The 302-nt window shown below is 39.4% G+C and overlaps 1 pseudogene; it reads left to right on the plus strand.

Moving 5' to 3' along the window:
* Nucleotides 1–236: 236 nt before the first annotated feature.
* The window catches only part of LOC111319756 (uncharacterized), a 32,658-nt pseudogene continuing 32,592 nt past the window's right edge, over nucleotides 237–302 (plus strand).

Consider the following 302-nt stretch of genomic DNA (forward strand, 5'->3'; position numbering starts at 1 on the left):
ATCCGCCATCTTGATTAAAAGAAGACCTGTCGTTCTGTTGACATTTATATTTGTCTCGTCCTGCTTCTTATTATTACACCTAACTGCTTAAGTTTATATTTGTGCGCTCAAAGCAAGCTTCTTATGGTTACATGAAAAGACATAGTCGTTGTACCCTTTAAGACACCCGAAGAAGGTGAAAGGTGAAGCATAATAATTTGACTGTGTTCCCACGGTACACCTTATTTTCAAACTGAATGCAGAAATTTCATTTTGATAGGAGACTCCCATTGCCGAGCGTTCTGAAAAACACCGGAGGTAGG

The sequence above is a fragment of the Stylophora pistillata genome, chromosome 5 (assembly GCF_964205215.1).
Source record: "Stylophora pistillata chromosome 5, jaStyPist1.2, whole genome shotgun sequence".
Taxonomy (NCBI): domain Eukaryota; kingdom Metazoa; phylum Cnidaria; class Anthozoa; order Scleractinia; family Pocilloporidae; genus Stylophora; species Stylophora pistillata.